This window comes from Mustela nivalis (assembly GCF_964662115.1).
Source record: "Mustela nivalis genome assembly, chromosome: 17".
NCBI classification, from domain to species: Eukaryota; Metazoa; Chordata; class Mammalia; order Carnivora; family Mustelidae; genus Mustela; species Mustela nivalis.
This window is the reverse complement of record NC_139036.1, coordinates 53,783,421-53,795,339: the sequence shown is the minus strand read 5'-3', so window position 1 is coordinate 53,795,339 and position 11,919 is coordinate 53,783,421.

Sequence of the window (11,919 nt, the reverse complement as noted above, 5' to 3'; positions counted from 1 at the left end):
CAGACAGGTACAGATAATATTCTATTGTTGCCTGGGATGGAAGGGCTGTCCTTTCAAAGAAGAAGCACTACAACCAGTCCATGAAAGTCCTAAGTTATCGTAGATGAAAGAAAGAAAAACAATGATGGAAAAGGATTGCAATGACTATCAGAAATTTGACAAACTGTCATATATTCATAACAAGGAGCACTATACAGTTATAATGAAAAACTCAGGGCTACATGTAACAAACTGATGAGGCTCAAAAGAATATTTTGCAAAGGGGCACCTGGGTGGCTTATTCGATTAAGCATTGGATTCTTTTTTTTTTTTTTTAAAGATTTTATTTATTTGACAGAGAGAGAGAGAGATCACAAGTAGGCAGAGAGGCAGGCAGAGAGAGAGGAGGAAGCAGGCTCCCTGCTGAGCAGAGATCATGACCTGAGCCGAAGGCAGAGGCTTTAACCCACTGAGCCACTCAGGCGCCCCAAGCATTGGATTCTTGATTTTGGCTCAGATCATGATCTCAGTGTCATAACCTCAGGTTTGTGAGATTGAGTCCCACACTGGGCTCCAAGCTGGTTGTGGAGCCTGCTTAAGATACTCTTCCAATCTCTCTCTGTCTCTGTGCCCCCAAGAATGTTTTTACATAAACAACCAATGAAACAATTTGCAAAAAGTATGTACTGTACCATACTATTTAAAAGTATTATATAATACTGTGTACTATATACATGAAGGAATAACAATAAATTCCAAATTTTAGGCATTAGTGACCTCAGGAAGAAGAGATCATTAATAAAAGGAAGAAGTGTAATAATTTGGGAGACTGTTGGACAAGAAGCATTCAACTTTAGAATAATTTCTTAAAAGAAATTTGGACCAATTCAAAAATTCAAATGGTAAACAAAGACAAAAATATTGTTTCTTAGATTACTCATTATAACTTTCTGTTATTTCTGTATCTTGAATATTTCAAAATGAAAAATCATATCTAATGAGAGAGGGTAGAAGGAGAAGTTGTCTCAAAGTATTAGGGGTAAAAAAAAAATAGAGAAAGGAGCTAAAGAGTGATAAGAAAATAAAACTAGTTATAATGCAAGCAGTGTTTTTGTAAATTTGTTCAAATAACCATGGATGTAGAACCCATTTGCATTCTGAAGGCAGAGAGCTGATACCTTGATGTGTATTAAGAAAAAAAATGAGCTGCATAGTTCTAGCCCATGCTCTCTGAATTCAGTCATCCAGATTCTAGAGTATAAATCAAGCTTTCTTTTTCTCATGCTTTTTTGCTTAAGTTTTATAAAAAGACGTAGCTTTATTTGGGATATGGTTTTTTTCCTCTTTGGGGAACAGGAGCAAATGTGTTATGTGGCCATTGTTTCTGACAGTTCATTTGTGCAGATGAAACAATCCATTCATTTGATGAATCCATGGACTCAGTGGCTTCCACTTTGTACTTCTTGAAAAATATACAGCATTTCAGGCCCCTGGATTTACATTCCACAGACTTTCTGGTATAATGGAATAGTTTCGGGTCCCTCGAGGGCAAGCATATGGCTCTGCAGGAGTGTTGATGGCTTTCCTACGATGTGGGCATGTGCATTTCTAAATGTTCTCACTTGGAGCAGTCCTTTAAAAAGCTCTTTGACGTATAATGTGGGAAGAAATTCTTCTTAATGATCATTTTTGGGGAAAAGTTGCTTGTAAACTCAGATCTAGGGCTAAAATGTGGCCAGCTCATCTTTTCTTTCAGGCAGGTTGCTTCTAAAGTGAGAGTAAGTGTTGTTTGTAGTAGCAATTTGACGTGAACCTTTCTTTGGAACAAACATCTGCAAAACTCTATTTTCCCCTTCTGAGTCCAATTAAGGCATTAGCACACTGAGAATTAACAGAAAATAATAAAACAGAAAAAAAACCCCAGAAATAAAAAATACAACAGAAAGTGTGGGCAAGAGTTTGTCATTTAACCGTGGCCTCACTTTGTCCCACAAAAATACAATGCCCTATCATGTTTGATGATGTTATAGTAGGGGTCATTCTTACATAACTCCGTCAGGGGTACAACCGCACGGCCGCCGCCAGGGCTCTGCCCTGTCTGTACCATCTGGTAGCTGTGAGCAGCCTGACTACTTTCGGGACAGATGCACTATGAGTAAACAATCAGTGGCAAATCTGTGACATTCGTGGATAAAAATTCAATATTATGTTCATGACTATGAAAGATATATGCCTATGTATAGAGGAAGACCTTGAGTACAGGATAAAGGGTTTACTTAAACAGTTGGTTAATGAGGGAGTATAAATATTGCTTTCAGCACCAGTCTGCTTACAGTTTCACAGCCAGAGATACCGGACAAGCCATCCGTTGATTAGGGAAGGCACTCCATTCCTTCTCCAGGAGCCTTGATAGGATGCCATGTTTTCTCATCCTTGGAGATGACTGGCTGGAACAAGGCTTATGAGGAAGAAATAAAAGGTCAGAAAGCTTAATTATCCTTTCAATGAGGTGACAGAGAAATGGCACAGAGAGAGGTTGTTCACTAACCTGAGCTATGTAAGAGGAAAATGGCTGAAGAGATTGATTTTTTGTTGGAACTAATTACTCTTTGCTGTGCCCTAAAAGGAAAGTATTTTGTAGCCATTATCTTATAATGCCTTTTTAAATAGTCAGTTCTCTGCATGTCTGTCTGCTTCACTATGAAGGAGGGAGCTGTAAGCCTCTGGAAAACAGTGTCTGATGGGTTCAGTGACTGACTTCTGAGTTCAATTGTTGAAACAGTTGTGTAGGACTCTGAAGAGAGCACCAAACAGTCTAATTACCTCAGAGCCCCAGGGGATCAGAGTGCCCTATCATCTCCTGATACTGCTCCAATTTACCTGTGGAATCAATCTCTGCCTGCGCTTTTCTGTTACATTATTGTTCTGTAATATTTTTAAAACATGGGATGGTGGCTTGAGAATGAGTTTGGAAGTCTGACTGCTTAGTTGAACTCACTTCTTCAAAATATACTAGCTTGGGAGACATAGAAACTTATTTTACCTTTATGAGCCTCAGTTTCTTCATCTGTAGAACGGAGAAGACAATGTTATCGAACACATTGTATATTAGTTGGGATGCCTTCTGCTGAAAGTTGATAGGAGACCCCAGTTCATGTTGGCCTACTCAGTAATGAAATCTATTATCTCACACAAGTGGACATCAGGAAGAGAGTTTGGTTCCGGGGAAGTATGATCAATGGCTCAGTAATGCCACTCAGGACCCATTTTCTTTCTTCTTTTTTTCTTTTATCTTTTTCTGTCTCCACTGGTCCATCTTATGGTAGCAGTGTGGGTTGCATTAACTCCAAATGTCACATTCTGGGGTACTGATGTGATATGGAAGGAAAGATTATCTCTTTCTTGCACATACTTTTTAGGAATAAGAAAATCATTTCTGAAAGCACCTCAGGAGACTTCTTTTCATATCTTATTTGATAGGCTTTGGTCATATGCCCATTCCTAAATCAATGCTGAAAAGAGGAATGGCATTACAATGAGTATCTTAGGATAATCACTTAGAAAGCAACCACCATGACTGCCACACAAAGGATTTTGTTAAGTATTCAATGAGCTACTGCATCTAAAGTACTTCAGACAATCTCAGGCACAAAATAAACTGTCAGTAATTAATCTCTATTATTAGCCTTTGACCGATTTACTAATTTAGACTGATGTAAAATTATAGCTATTATTTGATATGTTTCTCTAGGAACATTTTGTTCCAAAGAGCTAGGAGGCTTTAAATCAGAAAAATATTGAAAGGTGGGTGTGCATACTTTGATGAGCTGAATTAGGAATACATTTTGTGTGCTTGGGTACTTTCATGGAAATTCATACATTTTTTTAATGACGGGAGTTACATCCTTAGGATTTTAGCTGCTTTGGGGACTGGGAAGTTAGGGAAACTAACAAAAGGAAGAAAAAGAAGAGCAAAACAAAATCTCTCAACCACAACTTGGCCCAAACCCCTTTCTTTCCTTTAGTGCAGTGAGTTAGCTGAGCTTTATGGTTCTTGAGGCCCCCGCCAAAGACTTGAGAGGGTCTCCTTTCTCCCAGTGCTCTCTCACTATCCTGTGATTTTCCCAGTATAAAAACTGCGGGTCCAGAACAATACCAAGTAGAGCTTGTTTTGTTCCAGGCGGTAGGGGAGGTATTCCTGCAAATAATCACTGTTTTTCTTGCGTTGTCTCCAACTCCTTCAGAATTCTAACCACAGAATGGAGAAAGAGAAGGAATAGACTCAAGGGTTTAGGATTGTTTGGTGTAGACTGAAGCAGGAATGGAAGTGAACTGCCTTACAAATCATTCTTGAGGAGCTCCAAGGTGAAAAAAAGGATCTGTTCATCACAAATAATGAGGTGCCATGCCATGAATTTTCCTCCTTCTGTACATTTTATTTGTCAAGAGGATAAATTCCAAATAGGAAATAGATTATAGCTTGACCTCAGGGTTCAAGTAAGGGTCCAATTTGACTGCAAACTTGAAGATACTTCATAGGTATTTTCTACATCTTGTGTGATCAGTATACAAGATTGGCTGGGGCAAGCAAGCCTTGTACCTTCTTCCATGACCTCTTCCACCAAATCAGGCTCATAACAACAAGGGGAATTTCTTGAGCTTAGTGATGGGAAGTTTGGTTGAAAGGGGCAATGCAGGTGCTTCTAAAACCCATACCTCAAAAGTGCCAAGACGCTGGCGCCTACAAGATTGGTTTGGGACTCTTACAAGACCAGCCATTCTCTGGGAAGTTTCCAAGAACTTCCTGTTACTAGTCAGGCAAAAAAAGAGAGATGAAGAAAAAGTAAAAACAACTTCATTTCTTTTGGGGAGTTCAGCATAATTTTTGTGGTTTAAGACAGATTCAGAAAATGTTAAGCTTGCAATAAAATGTCACCTTTTTGGTATATCTGTGGGTAGACAGATGGTTACTGGTACTGTTGATGGTGGTGATGAGGTTGTGGGGGTGGTATAGAGAAGATCATTCTTCAGACTTTCTCAGAATACTTTCAATAACTGTTCCCTGACATTAGCAAACTCCTATTGATTCTAAATTTAATTAGTGGCCTCTCATTATGGTGTTGAGCTTAGTTGCATAATCATGTCCTAGTATCCTCTCAAGTATTTAAATACCGTATTAATAAAAAAACTATATCTAATACATACTCATGGGTTTACTATGTTCACTACTTTCTTTGAAAGTATAGAAAAGAAAGGTATCTAAAAGAGAGCCTTTTTTGTTACTGCATAATCTCCTAAAAACCTTTTTTTTTCAGGAAGGAAAAGAATACTGTTAAATGTCTTAGCTACTGCTGGTTGAGCTACAGCTTAGGAAACTCTCCTCTTTCCTCTTTGACAAAGTTATTCAAGAAATGTTGTCTCTTAGTAATAAATGTTTTGTCTCCTTTGCTGACCACAGTACTGCATTTCAAAACTCATAGTAGTACTTAATGTACAGGATTTTCACTGTATTTTAATGTAAAAATAACAGAAGAGAAAACCAATTCTGAAAACCTGTTCAAGACATTATATAATGCATTTTAAAATAGTCCTTAAAAAAAATAAAATAAAACAGAGTTCTCGTAGTGATTGGCTCTCTCTCAGGAAGGAGAAAAACAATACTGTTGACCTTGGTAACCAGAAGTTTACCAACATCTTTCTGTCTATTTAAGCCTCCTCCTTGACTTTCCCCACTCCCCAGACACACACAATCTCACACACATTTTGTAATTGTAAATGAGTGGTCAGTTTGTTTGGAGATCTGCTGTAGTCAAGCCAGATGCATAGAAAATAGATCAATATAGAAGAAAGAACCATCTTCAGAAGAGCATATTTACTATAGCCTCCAGCAAGGACCTTCAGTAGGAGTGTGGCTAAAATCTAAGATCCTTATATCACCACATAATTAAGGAATCTCAATTAGTAAACTAGAATGCATGGATTTCCTCTTCAATATAATTCAGGATTAAATTACCATAGTCATATCTAGCATTCATTCATTCATTCATTTATCCTATTTATAGTAAATATGGATTGACCTTAAAATATCTGTAAGTTACTTTTTGGGAACTGGGGATGCAAAGATGAATATACATACTCCCTATTGTTGGGTGTTTCCCTGGGGATAGAGGAAGGGAGATACCGACTCGCAATAGAGTGCGGTAAATGCAGTGATAGAAATTTGAAGAGGGAGCTCTCAGTGCCTAGAAGAGAATAAGTAGTCATCATAACTTAGGAGTGATCAGAAAAGAATTTGGTGCAGAAACTACTATCTTAACCATACAGTACACTATGAGTAAAGAGATAGTCATAAAAAAGGGGTAATCTAAGGAAAGAAATTCTAAGCTTCCAGGATAGTTTATACAGAAATCATGGAGTTAGGAATAGCCTCATATATGGGAGATTACAAGCAGTTCCATGTTATCAAAAGCATCTATCAAGGAGGGGGGTATTAACAGATAAGACTATAGGAGGAGACAGTAGACCTCAGAGGTCCTTCCTGTGACTATCTAAAAGCTTGGATTAATCTTATGGGAAATTAGGAATCACAGAATTGATTAAACAAATGTGTGACATGGCTCAATTTTTGTTTTCAATACATTATTCTCTGTAGAAGATAGATTTAAGCAATGGATGATATGCTAGTGAATGTTTAACAGCCTCCTGTTTGAAAACAAATTCTTGACGCTAGATTTGCCAATTTCCAAGATGTAAATACTCCCACCATGACAGATTTTAAGCTACTAGCTTGAAGCCACTGAACCCGGAGTTAGGAAGAGAGGAGCACAGCTCTCAGGAGCCAGGACAGCCCACTCCATCCCATCAGTAGTAGTTTGGAGGAGCTAAGACACATTAGGAGGCTTGCATAGTTCAGGTGAAAGATAACACAGGCTTAAACTAGAGGAAAGGCAGCTGAAGAGAGAGGAATAGCTTGGCTGGCCTGGGAATTGTTCTCATAGGAAGGATGGTAAGTGAATAAAGATGACTCCCAGGTTTCTAATTTGGATCACTGGCTTACTTGCCACGTAGAAGGGAGAAATCTGGTAGGAAGTATGCTTTAAATAGAGGAGGCAGTCAAGAATGAAAAATCCTAGAACATATCCCATCAGTGTTGGCACATGTGATTCTGGATGGATTCTGGGAACTAGAAAGAGGTGGGTATTTGGAGAAGGAGGATACAAATAGGGGTTACTGGTCTCTGGGTGATGATTAAAAATGTGAGTGAGTAGGATTCACTAGGGGAGTGTAGAAGCAGATGAGTAAAGTAGACTTTAGAGTAGAAGACTTTCCCAGTTGCTGTGGTACAGTATCCTGGTGTGCCTTAGATTGGTTGCAAGTATACAGACATGTTGACTCCTTTAACTTTGAGGTTGCTACTTGGTGTTTTGGGACCACAGAGCAGAGCTCGGGTGTCAGAATCCCAGGACTAACAACCTACAGCCACAAGTGGCTTTTTCATTCCCCTGTCCATATGCTGTAAGAATGTTATCATCTTTTATGTGTTACTTTATGTGGAAAAACAAGTGAAATGCTAGCATATTTTGCAACCACAGAATATATCCTCATTTAAGGGAAAGGTAAAGGAAAATAATCTTTAGGAGCAAACTGAAGATCAGAAAGGGTTGAGGAGAGCCTGGGAAGAGTAATATCAAGGAAACTAAATATTTAAATTTGCAGAATGAACCTTCTTGTTGATGATCAGTTACCAATGCATGTTGGTTCGTTTGCATATCATCTGTTTCATTCATTTATTTATTCATTAGTAATTCAGATAGTCACATGCATATATCAAGTCCCTGTGAAGCATCGGGTGCTGGACTTTTTGATCATTGGTTGTTGGTTTGGTTCTGGTTGGTAGCATAAAGCAAATGAACGTTGCAGCCAGGGAGAGAACAAAATTAGTCTTAACAATTTAAAGATCTAGAGATCGTCTTAGCATTCCTACCATTTGAGGGAAGATGAGGGTGACAGAGGGAGGAGTGGTCATCTTCGGAGGCAGTCCCGAAAGATCAAGGGGATTCCTTCTGGAGTTTTGATAAAAAACCCCCTTTAAGTTACTTTATTCCTACAGGGAATACTTCTTGAGCACATACTTTGGGTCAGACATAAGACTGAGAATTCAGTACACAAAACAGAGAAAATCTTCGTTCTTGTGGAGTTCACATTCTAGAATCAGGAGATAGACTATAAGCAAATGAGTAACTATAACGTTCAGGTTGTTAGATGGTGATGAGCGTTAGGGAGAAAAATAAGGCAGGAGAGGGAGGAAGAATGGCTGGGAGAAACTGTAATTTTAAATAAGGTGGCCCAGGAAATTCTAACATACACTAAATTACTGAGTCACAATAACCAAACTCATCCAGGAACCCACATGAAAATCGAATGCATTTTTCTTTCCCAAGGAAACTTATTCTCATTTAACCCTCCAGGAACCCTCCAGGAACTGATTTTATATCCCAGTACTGGCGCATAAGTCCATGAGCTTATTTTGTACTTGTATTAGTTAATGACTGAAACTTTTTTTGCTCATTGTTCTAGAATGTGAATACCTTGCATCAAACTCTATGTGTTAAACAAATGGAACACTGAAGTGTCCCTAAAATAGTCTTTGGTCTCTTCTGGCTTTGATGTGGAGTATTTTGAGTATCTTAAATTTTATTGTCTACATTGTCTTACCTTCTTTGTACACTTTTATTTCTGTAAAAAGGCCTACTGACAATTTTATTTCCTCTGCCGATAATTTTCGCCCAGAACCTAGTTGTTTTCCTGGCTGAGAGCTGACGGAAGCCAAATCCTGATTTGCTAGCTTCACTGTGCCTGAATATGCTGGGATCTCGCTGGAAAGCTGCTTGTGGGAGCCTGTGCTGTGGGGCATCTACGACAGAAGGGGCAGTGGTTATAATGAGGTCCCTCTGGTCCTTTGAAAATTAACCTCCTTTGGTTGGCATTCAAGACAGATTTGTATTGCACTGAGTTTGTCAAAACAGGTGTACCTTGTTTTACCCAAGTGTATATTTATGAAAGAGTGAATGAAATCAGGTTTGGTAAGTCAAATCTCATCTGAGATACTCTGATGAAAATCACTGAGAAATGACACCTTTTGGTGAAACCTGTTGGGAAGTGAATAATTGACATCAAATTTATCTTAGCACAGTCACAGATTCATGTATTTGGGGTATGTCCGTTAGTGTTGTACCTTTAGTGAAAATTTTGGGAACACCGAGTTATGTACCCGTCATTATGATAGTCGAGGCTTTATTACATGAGATGTTTCCTTGAACAGGAGTCTTTTGGCTAGAACAGGGGTCAGCAAAATTCTTCTGTAAAAAAACAAACAGCAAATATTTTAGGATTTGCAAGCTACAAGGTCTCTCTGTTGCAACTACTCAGCTCTTTCACTGGAGTGCAAATGTAGCCATAGACACCATGCAAATGAGTAAGCATGGCTATGTTCCAATAAAACTTTATTTATGGATACAAAAATTTGAATTTCATGTAATTTTTATGTGTTGTGAAATATTCTTTTGGTTTTTCTTTCAACCATTCAACAATATAAAAAATATTCTTAGTTTGTGGGGCCTACAAAAACAGATGGTGAACTGGATTTGGTCCATGGGTTATAATTTGCCAACTCCTGAGCTGGAACTTCATGTTATTTGGGGTATTGCTCACACATCATTTTACCCAGGTTTACATGATTTTTGTTTAGTGGAGCATTGTTTTTACATCTGTATAATTAATGGATGAAAGTTCTTACATTTCCTCTGTACTTTTAGACCAGTTATGTAACCTTTCTGACTCAGTTTCTTTACTTGCAAAATGGGGAGGATGATACTCGCCTCAAGGAGGTGATAGGCAGCTTAAATTATATGGTGTTTGTAGTGAAAGCAGCACAGTTCTGTTCATAGTACTCACTCTGTAAAGTAACATTCAGTGTATGACAGTAGGCGCATAAGAAAGGGTAACATCTCATTTTCTCTCTCATTGGAAAAATCTCTTGCTGTTGGATTAAACCTACATACACACAGGCACATATGTGGCCAATAAATTAGAGGATGACTAGTAGTCAAGACCGTAGTCCCTCTTGCTATTGTGGGTTGTCTTTTTTTCCTGTGTGGTTGCTTTTAAGCTACAGAGGTTTGCCCCTCATGACTATGCTGTCCATTTGTGACTAGGGCATCAAGCTGGCAGTGTCAGTCGGCTTTTTCTGTTGGTAGATGTGTTAACTTGCCATGCTTGATTAAGGTGCTACATGGGGAGACCTCCTAATTTTATTAGCCAATATATCAGACAGTCAATTTCCCTTTAATAGAGGACCCTCTGAGTTCCCTTTTACCAGTCACAAGGCATTCTGAAATACTGGTTGCTGTTGGTCATCGTTAAATTGTAAAGGGCACAGTTTGAAGGCCTTTTTATTCCCTGACACTTTTTCTCTTCCCGGAATATGTATGTTAGGTCACTTTGATACATTTTAGATGGGTAGGAAAAATTCACCCTGGACAACTTTATCCTGGATTAGAGGCAAAAAAAATGAAAAAATACATGAGGGATACAAGTCAATATCACAGCAGGGTGGTGAGAACATTTTTGGAAAATACAACTCATAGAGGACCCTACAGGTAGAGCAAGGAATAGGAAGGTCTGGAGATCTCAAAGGCACAGTGACATCTGCACGAGAAGAGGCAAATTGGAGTTGGATTTTTATCATCCACTTTTGCAAGTTGGGGTACTGCTGTAACAGCTGTCGTTCTATTTGTTCTATAGATATAATATCTAATGTATATAACTTGGTTTTTGTTAGCAACATAATAAACATGCAGCAAAACCCCCCAAATACATTGTATTTGTGGCATTAAATGTATATATATTATAAAATACATATTACATAGTATAGACAGTAAAGCCACTACCAAGGGGTAACATAAAATATTAAGTGTGTGGGTTCCCCACTGTCCAGGGGCCTGGGGCCATAAAGATGAGTGAGGAGGTGGTACCAGAGACTGCTGTTTTATGGCCACCAACAAGGAATTGCTTTACTTTAACATTCCTTCCAAGTTCGATCACTCCTTTTCACTAGATTCCTGCCCACAGACAGCTGGATTAGAGTTAAGAATTATTTTCACCAAGTCTATAAAAGCTGAACCTCTACTTTCAGACCATGGAAGGTTGTTTCAGTCTTAGTACCCAGGAGGTTATAGTCACAAGTCTCCCTGCTTTCTGTATCTACCTTCCAGTTCAGCTTGGAAAGGAAGAATCAGCTGAGACATCCCATCTAGTTAATGATGGGGAAAGGCTCTCCGGGGTCGAAAAAGGTGAAGTTGCTCAGGAGTTAGCAAACTACTGGGCAACGGAGTCATGGTCCAAAAAATAATACATGTTGGTGAGGATGTGGGGAAATACAAACTCTTGCACACTGCTGGTGCGAGGGTAAGGTGGTGCGGCTGCTACTGAGAAGAGTATGGCGGCTCCTCCCAAAAATCAAAGCGAGAAGGACCATGTGATCCAGCAGGTCTACCTGTGGCCGTGGCTCCGGAAGAGTTGATAGCAGGGACTTGCACAGATATTTGTACACCCATGTTTCTGGTGGTATTCACAATAGCCGAAAGGTGAAAGAAACCCAAGTGTGCCTCTGTGGATAAATAGATAAACAAAATGTGGTCTATATAGATAATAGATTATTATTTAGTATTAAAAAAGAAGGAAATTCTGACATATACTGCAACATGGGTAAACCTTGAAAACATTATGCTAAGTCAAATAAGACAGGAATAAAAGGACAGCTGCTTTATAACTCTTCTTTTATGAGGTACCAAGAGTAAGTAGTCACATTCATGGAGACAGAAATTAGATTGGTGGTTGCCAGGGGCTGGGAGAGAAGGGAATGGGGAGTTCATGTTTGAT